Here is a 12,772-nt window from a genome sequence, read left to right on the forward strand (position 1 = left end):
GCATTTCATAGCACATGCTGTGGCTGCTGCTCAGTGGCTGGGAAGAAGCCTTTAGCTCAGCTGGCAAACTTTTAACTGTTTGGAGAGACAGGCAAGGTGCCAGCCACCCCCATTGCAGGGGGCAGGGCTGGGATGAAAGTGTGGGTGTTGCCCGTTGACCTGAAAAGGACCCACGGGACTCCTTGGGCCCTGAGCGGGTAGGGCCGCCTCCAGAGCTGGGCTCAGCTTGCCCAGGGCGGCCTTGACTGGGCTTCCTGTTTGGGTCTGGGAACGTCGTGGTTCCATTTCTTTTGACCTTTGAGGTCACATGCTTCCGGTTTGGGTGTTTTAGGGGGAAAAGATGGTGCAGGCATTGTGGGGGTGAGGACTGGGCTGACCCCCTAGCCTCAGAGGAAGGCGGACGCCGTGGCCTTTCTGGGATTGCTGAGGGAGTGGAGGGGTCGGACTCTGAGATGACATGTGTCCTGAGAGGCAGAGGTTGGGAGTGAAGGGGGGCCTGTGGGCCAAAGAAGACGGGTGGCTTCCAAAAGCTGCATGAAATTGGGACCCCGTATTCTTCCCCTGGAGCCTGTAGACAGAGCACAGCCCTGTGACCCCTGTAGACCCTCAGCCCGAGACGAAACAGATCAGTCCGTGTTGCTTAAGAGAGCTGAGTGTGTGTTAAGCGGCTGTGGGAGACTTAAGATGGGTGCACACCTGTCCAGGTGTTACGGTCAGGAGTGTTACATGCTGGGATGACGGCCTTCAGTTACCAATGGGTGTGAGGTCATGCTCCAGGACTTTGCAGCGAGCAGTACAGCCTGGCTATGTTCGATTGTGTCCCTTTTTGCTAATCCTTATTCTGCCCGGTGCTTGACAAGTGCTGCTAAGATGGGCCAGGTTTGACAGCGTTCTTTGGCATGACCTGGCGAAATGACAGTCCTACAGAAATCCAATTCTGTAATGAGGATGCTTACTCCTTGGAAGGAAAGTTAAAACCAACCTAGACCGCATATTCAAAAGCAGAGACGTTACTTTGCCAACAAAGGTCCGTCTAGTCAAAGCTACAGTTTTTCCAGTGGTCATGTATGGATGTGAGAGTTGGACTATCAAGAAAGCTGAGCGCCGAAGAATTGATGCTTTTGAACTGTGGTGTTGGAGAAGACTCTTGAGAGTCTCTTGGACTGCAAGGAGATCCAACCAGTCTATCTTAAAGGAAATTAATCCTGAATGTTCATTGGAAGGACTGATGCTGACGCTGAAACTCCAATACTTTGGCCACCTGATGCAAAGAGCTGACTCCTTGAAAAAGACCCTGATGCTGGGAAAGATTGAAGGCAGGAGGAGAAGGGGACGACAGAAGATGAGATGGTTGGATCGCATTGCCAACTCAATGGACATGAGTTTGAGTAAACTCTGGGAGGTGGTGATGGACAGGGAGGCCTGGCATGCTGCAGTCCCTGGGGTCGCAAAGAGTTGGACACGACTGAGCGATTGAGCTGATCTGAACTGAATGAGGATGCAGTCCAAAATAGAAGGGCCCTTCCACAGAAGTGAGCTAACACTACAGTGCGTGAGCTCCATACATCTTTTCAGCAGTGCCGAACTTGACGCCGTGCGTGAAGAGTCCCTGCAACAGGTCGATTAGCTGCTGGGCAGTTTTAAAAGATGTATTTCCCTGTCATTCCTGAAGATTTTGTCATGTGTCACAAGAGAAAATTGAATTTCTTAATCCACTTATATCAAATTTGAAATTCACTTTAACTGGGGCTTCAGGTGTTGGGATTCCGGCGTCCTCATAAGCAGATTTTCTGGTGAGTTTCCGCTTCTGGATTCTGTTGTGACTACGCCAAGAAATGGTTCCCCCGTTCAGTTTTCATGTCAGATGGGCTGAAAGTCATGTTATGTGTAAATATGATTCGACTCAAGAGCGTTTACTGTTCAGGTGTAATATGAATCAGAAAGCCTATCTATAGGCCTCTTCCCAACTAAAATTGTGCAGTTATGCATTTCACATTAGAGGCAGCGCACTTGTTTAACTCCTTTGTACCAGAGCAAATGAGTTTCATTTTTTTAAAAAAAGGTGGAACTTGTCTTTGGATTTTTCATTGTGTGATGACCACGTAACTATGGTTTGTTGAACATTCATGCACATATACACAGATGATCTTTGCTTTAAGAGTCAGAGGTGTTTTTTAAAAAAGCCAAAAAAAAAAAGCAAAGCAAATTTCTGAGACATACTTGACCTATCAGAATTCATCTATTGTCAGTGTTCAATTCAATGATTTTTAGCAAATTTACAGAGCTGTGTGGAGTAGGAGCCCCTGGTGGCTCACTTGGTAAAGAATCTGCCTGCAATGCGGGAGACCTGGGTTCAGTTCCTGGGTCGGGAAGATCTCCTGGAGGAGGGCACGGCAACCCACTCCAGTGTTCTTGCCTGGAGAATCCCATGGACAGAGGAGCATGGCGGGCTGCAGTCCGTGGGGTCGCAAAGAGTGGGACAGGACTGAGAATGTGCACACGTCACACACACAGAGTTGTGCACTGAATGCAACAGTATCGTTTTTAAAATACTCCCATTTTTGTTTTTAAATTTACTTTTATTTTTTGGCTGCCGCTTGCAGCGTGTGGGATCTTACCTCCAAGGCCAGGGCTTGAACCTGTGCCCCCTGCATTGGAAGTGCAGCATCTTCACCACTGGACCACCAGGGAAGTCCCCACATACAGTTTTTAGAACACTTACCACCTAAAACGAATCCCTGTGCCAGTTGGTACTACTACGCCTCCCGCCATGAAGCCTCTGGGAACCACTCCTCTGTTATGTGTCTCTCTGAATTTGCCTGTTCTTGGCATTTCAAACAGGTGGAATCGTACAGTATGTGTCTTTCGGGTCTGGCCTTCCGGTATAATGTTTACAGAGGTCATCCGTGTTGCAGCATGAATCAGTATTTCACTCCTTTTTTTAAATTGCTGACTGCTGTTCTGTTGAGAAACCTACATGCAGGTCAGGAAGCAACAGTTAGATCTGGACATGGAAAAACAGACGGGTTCCAAATAGGAAAAGGAGGACGTCAAGGCTGTATATTGTCACCCTACTTATTTAACTTTTATGCAGAGTACATCACGAGAAACGCTGGGCTGGAAGAAGCACAAGCTGGAATCAAGACTGCCGGGAGAAATATCAATAACCTCAGATATGCAGATGACACCACCCTTATGGCAGAAAGTGAAGAGGAACTAAAAAGCCTCTTGATGAAGGTGAAAGAGGAGAGTGAAAAAGTTGGCTTAAAGCTCAACATTCAGAAAACAAAGATCATGGCATCTGGTTCCATCACTTCATGGGAAATAGATGGGGAAACAGTGGAAACAGCATCAGAGTTTATTCTTTTGGGTTCCAAAATCACTGCAGATGGTGACTCCAGCCATAAAATTAAAAGACGCTTACTCCTTAGAAGGAAAGTTGTGACCAACCTAGATAGCATATTGAAAAGCAGAGACATTACTTTGCCAACAAAGGTCCGTCTAGTCAAGGCTATGGTTTTTCCAGTGGTCATGTATGGATGTGAGAGTTGGACTGTGAAGGAAGCTGAGTGCCGAAGAATTGATGCTTTTGAACTGTGATTGGTGTTGGAGAAGACTCTTGAGAATCCCTTGGACTGCAAGGAGATCCAAGCAGTCCATTCTAAAGGAGATCAGCCCTGGGTGTTCATTGGAAGGACTGACGCTAAAGCTGAAACTCCAGTACTTTGGCCACCTCATGCCGAGAGTTGACTCCTTGGAAAAGACTGATGCTGGGAGGGATTGGGGGCAGGAGGAGAAGGGGACGACAGAGGATGAGATGGCTGGATGGCATCACTGACTCGATGGACGTGAGTCTGAGTGAATTCTGGGAGTTGGTGATGGACAGGGAGGCCTGGCGTGCTGCGATTCATGGGGTCGCAAAGAGTCGGACACGACTGAGCGACTGAACTGAACTGATTCTGTTGTGAGTGACTCTAGCACATTGTGCTTACCCGTTCCTCAGTTGCTGGACATGTGGGCTTTTCACACTATTTGGCTGTTATGAACAAGCTGCTATGGGATTTCCCTAGTGGCTCAGATGATAAAAGAATCTGCCTGGCGATGCAGGAGACCTGGGTTTGGGAAGATCCTTTGGGGAAGGGCATGGCAACCCACTCCAGTACTTTTGCCTGGGAAATCCCATGGACAGAGGAGCCTGGTGGGCTACAGTCCTTGGGGTTGCACAGAGTCGGATGCGACTGAGCGACTTTCACTTTCACATAAGCCGCTCTGAATATAGTGTGCAGGCTTCAGTGTAGACAAGCCTTTTTGTTTCTGTTGGGTTTACTCCTCAGGGTGGAACTGCGAGACTGTCTGTGTGTGTGTGTAACTTTCTAAGAAACCGCCAGAGTGTTCTCCAGAGTGGCTGTGTGGTTTTGTGTTCCTATCCAGGACCCGTGAGCGTTTCAGTCTCTCCACATCCTCCCCAGCATTCCTCATCTTCTCTCTAAGAACGTCTTAATCTCTGTTTATAAGGCCCAGAGTGTCGCTTGTCGAGTAGGGATTTAGGGGATGTTCATCACCTACTTGATGAAAGACCGTGCGTTCCTTGAAGCAATAAACCGAGCAAATCATCTCGGTCTGTCTTTTTGAGTTTTTGCAGTGTGATGAGCGTGGTCTGAGTGGATGGGAGAATTGGTGAAGGATTCTGAATAGAGGAAGGCAGGGTGGGCAATCCCGGCCCTCAAGGGCCCGCAGAGACTCAGGGCTCGGGCACAGACTGTGAGTCAGGACTCCGGGCTTGTTCTGTGCAGTTTTTCCCGAGACCCTAAATTTCCAGATGGAGCACCACTCTTTATGAGTCTCTGCTCTTCTCTGTGCATTCCAAAAGCCCCTGCGAGAAGATGGCCCTGGACTTTTAACTCCCCTCTCATTTATGAGAGTCGACTCATTGGAAAAGATCCTGATGCTGGGAAAGATTGAAGGCGGGAGGAGAAGGGGACGACAGAGGATGACATGGTTGGATGGCCATGAGTTTGAGCAAGCTCCGGGAGTTGGTGATGGACAGGGAGGCCTGGTGTGCTGCAGTCCGTGGGGTGGCAAAGAGTTGGGATGCTGCAGTCCATGGAGTTGGACACGACTTAATGACTGAACGACAAACTCTTCTTTATGCAGAAACCCACGTCTGAGACCCTGACATCCTTACTTCGTTGTCCCAGAACCTAGTACATCTTGGTTGTTGACTTGTCTCTCATATCTCAGTGGCCATATGATTTGTCTCTCCAAATTGGGACTGTTCTGAGAGAGAAAAGGCCTTTCCTGATAGCTCAGCTAGTAAAGAATCTGCATGCAACGTGGGAGACCCCGGATCGATTCCTGGGTCCGGAAGATCCCATGGAGAAGGGCTAGGCTACCCACTCCAGTCTTCTTGGTCTGCCCTGGTGGCTCAGCTGGTATCCAGCCCTTGTAATCATTACCTTGAGGCAGTAAGGATCAACTCGGATCATCTCAAGCAAAAAGCAAAAAGGATTTGTTGCTCTCCTGAAATAAAGGTTGTAAATAGCTCTGGATGTTTTTCCTGAAATTCTCAACTCAAATTTGCAGAAGGTCTTTTTTTTTTTTAATTTTTTTAATCATTCATTTATTTATCTAGCTGTATTGGGTCTTAGTTGCATCACTTGTGATCTTTGTCACATCATATGCCATCTTTCATTGTAGTGCAGAGACTCTCTAGTTGAGATACGTGGGATCTCTGGTTGTAGCCCTCGGGCTTAGTAGAGCCACGGCACGTGGGAATCCCGGTTCCCAACCTGTGTCCCCTGGCCTGCAAGGCAGATTCTTAACCACCCGACCACCAGAGAAGTCCCTGGAAAACTTTCAGCGCCAAGTGTTATGTAATTGTTTCTCAGGAAACCAGGAAATTTGTTCAGACACACACCCACACACACACACCCATACACCACCCCCACCCCACCCCACCCCCGGTGTGGTTCCCATGTCGTGCTGCTATTCTATTTCACCGGCAGACCCCATGTATTGTGATGAATACAAACAGAAATAATTACAAAGGCTTCCTGAAATTTACGGCCATGGGTAATCTTGCCTTTAGGACTTTTTCCCTTGAACAGTAGGTAATAAAAATGTAGCTTTCTTTTTCTAGGGTAGGTGGTTTTGCAAGGTTTTTGACACTTAAGAAAGATCGTTCTGTTCGTGTTACTGGGGCATCGCTTACGATCGCAAGGAATTGTTCGCAGCAGTGGAACTCCCAGTGTGATCTCACCCATACCGTGGGTTACTAGGCAACCGTTAGAAGCAATACTGGCGAAGCGGTGTATTTATTGGCTCTGAAATGTGTTTACGATAAACAGTGATGTGTTTCTGTGACCTCCCCCCGCCTCACAAGAGACCTGCAGCCCAGTTGGGACTTTGAGCACTTGTGAGACGTACCCCTGGAGTAAACGAGGCCATGGGGCGGTGTGCAGGCTGCTGCCATATTCAACTTAATTTACTTAGCTGTGCTTTGGTGCTGGACGGTTATCTGACACCAAGGGTTATTTTAAGAAGTGGCCCAGTCATCTGCTGGACCACACTTAGGAGGTTCTAGGCGTCCGTAGTCTCCCCTCTAGGACCCAGGGGAGAAGTTTTGCATGTGTGTCAAACTCTAGAAAGCTCTGTGTTTTGGATCCTTGTATGTTCTTCATCTTGTGCATACTGTGAATCAGGCATCTATCTAATCATATTGGTTTCTTTGAAGAGACATCTAGGAAACTGAGAATCTTCCAGTTGATGTAAAGTTGTGTCTGATGGCTGACTTAAGCTACTGTGCTGACCTTTTAGCTTTATCTCATTTTTCGTGACACTATCTTCTGTTGGGCCTGATTTTTCCCCAGTTAGGGCTTCCCTGGTGGCTCAGTGGGTAAAGAAATCTATCTGCCTGCCGTGCAGGGTTTGATCCCTGGGTTGGGAAGATCCCCTGGAGGAGGAAATGATAACCCACTCCAGTAGTCTTGACTGGAGAATCCCCATGGACAGAGGAGCCTGGTGGGCTACAGTCTATGGGGTTGCAAAGAGTCAGACTTGACTAAGCACACACTCAGGGAATTATTTTACTCTTGCTATGTGTGTGTGTGTGTGTGTGTGTGTGGGACCTACCTGAAATCTTTTTCTCCTTCTCTTTTCCCAGGTGGAAAATTCTTAGGTATTTTCGTGAATGAGAGAGCGCGGTGGCTTCTTGGAAGTTCTGTTGACTTACGGTGGCTTTTGAATTCTGATGCGCTGGTGGCATCTTATTTTAATCTGGAAGCTTCCTGATGAAGTCCGTCAGGGCAAAGTGTGTGTCTGAATTTAGGATGATGAGGGCAGTGTCAAAAGCAGCTTGTGAGCAGACCCTGGTTAAACTTTCTAGGGCCTTGTAAGCCTGAAAATTAAAGTTCTTTGAAAGCAGTCTATGAAAGGAAGATTTGTAACAATTAACAAAGGTCCTGAATCGTTTAAATTTACTGGGCCGGGGCAGAGGGCGGGAAGAAACCCATTAAGAAATGAATTCTTGGGCTTAAAGGTACATTGAATGAAGCGGAAATTCTTTTTCTGTCTCCATCAGTGTGGCTGGGCAGTAGCCTCTAAACTCCACTGAATACTGGGCTTCAGAGCCTTGAATATGCATCATCCCTTGAGTTGAAAAGCAGGAAATGAAATCAAGATTATGGAAGTAGAAGAGTTCACACTGATCTCGCCGTAAGCAAGTGTAAAGGAGTTGGTGCAGGAAGCATAGCTGTTTCTCCACTTAGGAGGAGGAAAGATTTGGAATGACTTTCTGGATTACTTCAGGGCCTCAGCGTCTCCCTGTCGATAAGAGCCTCTGATTTAATAAGTTTGATGGGCCAGGAGCTGTTCTGTGTATTTTTACTTCCTGGGTCTCTGTTTTTCCCCACCGCCGCGTAACGGGCTTTGTCCCATTTTTACAGGGAGAGGGAACTGAGGTTCACAGATGTCTTGTCTGCGGTCAGAAGTATCCTTGGTGAGCAGGCTGTGAGCTGATTCCAGAATGAATGGACGGCATTGATGAAACTGATTTTATCCAATGACTTGTGTGGCGTTTCGGGCTTCCTGGGTGGGCACTCGTGGTAAACAACAAAGAGACGCGGGTTCCATCCCTGGGTTGGGAAGATCCCCCGGAGGAAAGCATGGCAAGCCACTCCGGTATCCTTGCCTGGAGACTCGCACGGACAGAGAAGACTGGCGGGCTGCAGTCCGTGAGGTTGCACAGAGTTGGACACACACGCCACGTGGTCCATAGGCAGGGTTGTGCATACAGTGAGTTCTCCCAGTTCGTTTCCCCAAGGTCAGTTAGATTTCTGTCACTTGGTCACCTGTCCCCCTTTGGACAGGGCTCCCTTGGTGGGCTTACTGGTAAAGAAAGAATCAATGTGCCTGCCGGTGCTGGAGATGTGGGTTCAATCCCCAAGTCAGGAAGATGGCGACCCGCTCCAGTGTTCTTGCCTGGAAAATCGCATGGATGGAGGAGCCTGGCGGGCTGCAGTCCGTGGGGTCACCAAAGAGTCAGGCACAACTTAGAGACTCAGTAGCAACAACCCTTTTCATGAAGAGATGAGGGGTTGGAGGCATGAGGAATCCTGGCCCTGGGGTGTGTATGACCGGCAAGGGGTGGATTGTCCCAGAGCTTCTGGCCCGAGCATGCACACTCCTGGTCACCAGGTCAAATGCATCCCGGATAGAATAACGGGGGATGTCCACGTCTCATGCCAGCTGTCTCGTCTTCTCACTTTCATTATGAGACCTCAGGAGTGTGCCTGGAGGAACTGCCCCTGGTGGCAAAAATGTGGCTTCAGCGGGGAGCTTGCAGACAGGGTGAGACGTGGCAGGAGGCTTGAAGACGCTCCTGGGTTGGACTCATGGGTTCTCTCAAGGGTGTGAGGCTGGGGGATGCGAAACCAGCAAGGGGAGCTTGTGGGGAAGGAGATGGGCTTGGGATGTGGCTGGGCCGGACAGAGTGTGGGCTGTGTGCGTGAGCCAGGTGTGGACAGATGGCAGGTGTGTGTGCTCCGTGACCTGTCAGCGCTTGCTGGTGGTGAGAAGCCCTCGGTTTCAGCCCCACTTGTGGCAACCTGGAATGTCTCCAGTCTAGAGCAGCATGTTAAAAAGCAGAGACATCACTGCTGACAAAGGTCCATCTAGTCAAGGCTGTGGTTTTTCCAGTGGTCATGTATGGATGTGAGAGTTGGGCCATGAAGAAAGCTGAGTGCTGAAGAATTGATGCTTTTGAACTGTGGTGTTGGAGAAGACTCTTGAGAGTCCCTGGGATTGCAAGGAGATCCAACCAGTCCATCCTAAATGAAATCAGTCTTGAAAATTCATTGGAAGGACTGATGCTGAAGCTGAAACTCCGATCCTTTGGCCACCTGATGCAAAGAACTGACTCATTGGAAAAGACCCTGATGCTGGGAAAGATTGAAGGCAGGAGGAGAAGGGGACAACAGAGGAGATGGTTGGATGGCTCCATGGACATGAGTCTGAGTGAACTCTGGAAGTTGGTGGTGGACAGGGAGGCCTGGCGTGCTGCGATTCATGGGGTGGCAAAGAGTCAGATACGACTGAGCAACTAAACTGAACTGATACATATATCCCTTCCCTCTGGAACCTGCTTCCACTCTCCTATCCTAACTCTCCAGGTCATCGCAGAGTCCTTGGTGGACTCCCCCGTGTTATACAGCAGTTCCTCATCAGCGATCCATTCTACACATGGTAGCATATATGCTACTTTATCCATGCATTACTTGGGATAACTTTCTGATGTCCTAAATATGGAGGCGACATTTGCAGAAGAACTTCGATCTGTGAATCGGAAGGTGTGTGTGCGTGCCTGCGTTTTCAGATTCTGTTCTTGAATGAGCTGATCGTTGCCATTGGTGTCCTGGATTCTGAGGTGTTTATGTAAGCACAGAGTCGAATTAAATCGTCTTCCCAAAGGGATGATATTAGAGGTGTGTCGTTAAACGGAATTGAGGACCATACCGTTTAGCTTTCCAGGTGAGGCGGGGAGGGAGTAGGAAGTGTTTGCAGATGACAGAAACGTCAACGCCGATGCCATATGCTGCTCAGAAACGTGTATGACGATTTCAGCCAGTAGGTAACATGTCTTGTGCTTGACAATTACATTTAAGAGGACTGCTTAGACACGAAACCTGAAGCAAGAAGCAATGTGGTAACAAATTCAATCAAGGCTTAAAAATGGTCCACATCAAAAAAAAAAAAGAAAGTTCTCTTAATGGCTCATTGCAAAATGTGGAGAGGGTGCTTTGGGAGATGAGGAGAAGATTAACTAGGATTGTTTTGTACCGTGTGGTGCACTCACAGTGTCATCTGTAAACCAGAAACCGATGTCTCACCTGAAGGTTATTTTTACCGTTTCGTGCGGTCTCTGTGTAGAGATCGTAGTGGCTGTTGATGGACAGTTTGCTGAACACAAAAAAGGTCGTGTTATCCTGATGCTTTAATATATCCTCTTTAAGTGCTGTGATTCGTTTTCTCTTGTTAAATAAAATTTCACGCCACCAAATAAAATTGCCTGCCAACATATTCTGTGCGACTGGTAGATAGCTTATTAAAGTTTGTCATGGGCCTGTTTTTTTTTTTTTCTGTTGATAGTAGCTCTGGATGGTTACAGAATTAGAAGGCTAGTTGGGTCATGTTCTGTTACCTATCTCGTACCATATTTTCAGGTGACAAGTCCTGTCTTAGTCTCTCCGTGTGAAATTTATGTGGCCTATCGTGTGAGTTGGGAAAGCACTTTTCATTTGTCACGTGTGATGTGTGTATGGTTCAGCCTGCTGTCGTGGTCAGGTGGTGGTTTAGTCTCCAAGTCGTGTCCAACTCTTTGGACCCCTTGGACTGCAGCACGCCAGGCTTCCCTGTCCTTCACTATCTCTTGGACTTTGCTTAACCTCATGTCCATCGAATCGGTCATGCTATCCAACCATCTCATCCTCTGTCGTCCCCTTCTCCTCCTGCCTTCAGTCTTTCCCAGCATCAGGGTCTTTTCCAGTGAGTCAGCTCTTCGCATCAAGTGGCCAAAGTATTGGGGCTTCGGCTTCAGCGTCAGTCCTTCCAGTGAGGTAAATGATGCATGTGTCTATATATCAATATATGTGTGCTCATACACGCCAGTACAGGCTCGCAGGCATTGATTTTGCCAGTTCTACAAAGCATGAAATACTTGTTATTAGTGTCATAATGCGCTGAGCAAGAAATCATGTTTATATAAATGTCTTGGTTAGTGTCTGTATTTGAATAACTCATACTTTTAACGCTGAGCTTGTAAAAAAATCTACAAGCATAATAAAATGTCACTTTGCAGGACGGAGTGCATATTAAATGACTTACCAGAAGAGTAGAAGAAGAAAATATGTTTCCCTGTTGATCCTTAAATTTAAAATGAGCCGTGTTTCCTGAATTTTTATTTCCCTATACCTGGGGTGCCAGTGCTCACTAGTGTTAAAGCTACAAGGGCTTCCCTTGTAGCTCAGTCAGTAAAGAGTCTGCCTGCAATGCAGGAGACTTGGGTTCAATCCCTGGGTCTGGAAGATTCCCCTGGAGAAGGAAATGACAACCCACCCCAGTATTCTTGCCTGGAGAATCCCATGGACAGAGGAGCTTGGCGGGTACAGTCCATGGGATCGCAAAGAGTCAGACGCGACTGAGTGACTTTGACTTCACTTCGCTGGAATGCTAGTATGGTTGGGTTTCTTCAGAGTTGAAATAAGAGGAGTGACTTTTTTTGCATGGCGATCCTACTCTTTGTTGTAAATGCACAGCTGTGGCGTGTGCCGGCTGTGTTCTGTTCTGCACTTTCGTAAAAGGTTCCCAGTGGTTCTGATCAAACAAGACTCTGGGCAGCTTGGTGGCGGGCTGTCCGGTTTGATTTTCCTCTGTTTTCTGATCATAGATGGATGCCAGTTTGTGACGATTGTTGAATGAGTGAATGAACGAACGCACAGAGAAGGCCTTTGCCAGCTGCTGTAGTTTCTGTCCCCTGGAGCACCCATCACGAAGCAGCAGTGTTTTTTGCTAGAACACGTGTAGAGAACCGTGTTCTCTTGCCAAGTGTGCTGAGATCAGGGCTTCATGACAGCCGTCAAGGGTGGCGTTTGAAGAAGTTGCCATCTGCAGCTTACCTGTTATCTCTCCCTTGTGTTTTATTATTTTTAACGTTTCGCTTCTACTTTATGTTGTGATGCTGTGAGTACGATACGGATTTCTCTTTTCTGAGAAATACGGAGGTGACCTGGGCTTTCCTCGTGGCTCAGACGGTAAAGAATCTGCCTACAATGTGGGAAACCTGGGTTCGATCCCTGGTCTGGGAAGATCTCCTGGAGAAAGGAAAGGCTACCCACTGCAGTCTTCTTGCCTGGAGGATCCCATGGACAGAGGAGCCTGGCGGGGCTACAGTCCATGGGGTCACAAAGAGTTGGACATGACTGAGTGACTTTCATTTCCTGTCTCCCCCCTCAGGAGAGAGAGGACCCTTGGCTGCCCTGTTTACACACCAAGTATAATAAAACATCATCTTAGGAGCAGACAGTTGCTTCTGCTTGTCTGACGTCATGCCAAAAGGTCCTCCAACTCTTCCGAGGAAGGAGACCCCTAAGGAATTACATCCTGGGACCTCATGCTGAAAATAGTAAACAAGGGGATTTAGAAATTGCTCGCACTCTTTTCTTCCGTGTTTAATATCATCTAGGGTCAATGCTAAAGGCATTGACCTTCCTTGGTTGCC

General features: G+C 47.8%; 1 protein-coding gene and 1 non-coding gene across 8 annotated transcripts in view; one reads left to right on the forward strand and one right to left on the reverse strand.

Annotated features, from left to right (window-relative positions):
- The window catches only part of TBL1X (transducin beta like 1 X-linked), a 247,752-nt gene that overhangs the window by 70,453 nt on the left and 164,527 nt on the right, over positions 1 to 12,772 (forward strand). The window lies entirely within an intron of this gene.
- Positions 2,619 to 2,691, reverse strand: TRNAG-UCC. The gene has a single exon. It is a non-coding gene; the product is annotated as a tRNA-Gly (tRNA).

The sequence above is a fragment of the Bubalus bubalis genome, chromosome X (assembly GCF_019923935.1).
Source record: "Bubalus bubalis isolate 160015118507 breed Murrah chromosome X, NDDB_SH_1, whole genome shotgun sequence".
In the NCBI taxonomy this organism is placed as follows: Eukaryota; Metazoa; Chordata; class Mammalia; order Artiodactyla; family Bovidae; genus Bubalus; species Bubalus bubalis.